This window comes from Tupaia chinensis, unplaced genomic scaffold (assembly GCF_000334495.1).
Source record: "Tupaia chinensis unplaced genomic scaffold, TupChi_1.0 Scaffold148210_1, whole genome shotgun sequence".
NCBI classification, from domain to species: Eukaryota; Metazoa; Chordata; class Mammalia; order Scandentia; family Tupaiidae; genus Tupaia; species Tupaia belangeri.
The window spans coordinates 1,805,590-1,806,664 of record NW_006208060.1 but is presented as its reverse complement, the minus strand read 5'-3'; positions in this window follow the sequence as shown (position 1 = coordinate 1,806,664).

Sequence of the window (1,075 nt, the reverse complement as noted above, 5' to 3'; positions counted from 1 at the left end):
GGCCCCGCCCCCAGCCCCTTTCCCGCCCACCCCAGAAGAACCAAGTCTTTCAAGTCGCCGTTGCCAGGGCAACCGTTTTACTAGCGTCCACATGGTGGGCACATGTGCGCCCTGCGCCCCGTGTGTCTGCACGCCCCCGCCGTCACGGCCCCCAGCCGGTGTGGGGTGAGCGCAGGCAGCCGAGGGGCAGCTGGCGACCGCTTAATGGTAGCTGTCTGGGGTGGGGGTGGGCTTCTGACCCGGCTGCGTGTGTGCAGGGGGTCTGTGCCTCCCAGACCGGCCCTGTGTGTGTGCACGCATGTGTGTCGTGCGTCCAGCTGTGGAGTGACAGCGTGACTGCGTGTGTCTCACGCCAGGCCAAATGGGAGTGTGTAAGGCCCCGCTGAGTGGGTGTGTATGAGCGTGTGTGTGCATGTGCACGCATGCCTGTGAGCACCAAGGAACACGCGTTTGTGTGTGGGGGCCTGAGCGGCAACTTGGGATTGTGTGCGTGTGTGCGCGTGTGAGCTGCAGGTGAGGGGGCTGCTGGTGCGTCAGCGTGCAAAGCCGTGGGAGGCCGTGACGCGGTGTTCACACCACGGTACTCATCAGGGCGCGGGGATGTGTGTGAGGACGCGGATGGCAACCGAGTGACCCCGCCTGGGATAAGTTTGGGGTTCCATGTGAGAGCGGCGGCCCTCTCTCCCGCTCACTGCCTTAAGGAACCAGCAGTCGTGGCCGACTGGACGCTGCCCCCCGCCAGGCACGGCCACCCACACTCTCTGGGTCCCTCCTGCAGGCCCCGGTACGGGTGGGAAACTGAGGCCGGGAGGGGCGGCCCGAGCTTATACAGGGCAGACCCTGTCCTGCGCGTCCTGGGCCGGGCGGTGGCACGCCCCTCTGGCACGCGCGCTCAGGTGCGCCGCCCGCAGACACATTCCGGCACGCGCCCCGCCTGCACGTGCCCGCACCTCGCGCATCCCCGCGCCGGCGTGTTGTTCTGGCGTGTTGTTCGGGCCCCGTGGGGCGCCAGCGTGCACGTCGGGGCTCCTGGGAAGGCCCAATTCGGATACAAACCCGCCAGGCCGCTGAGATC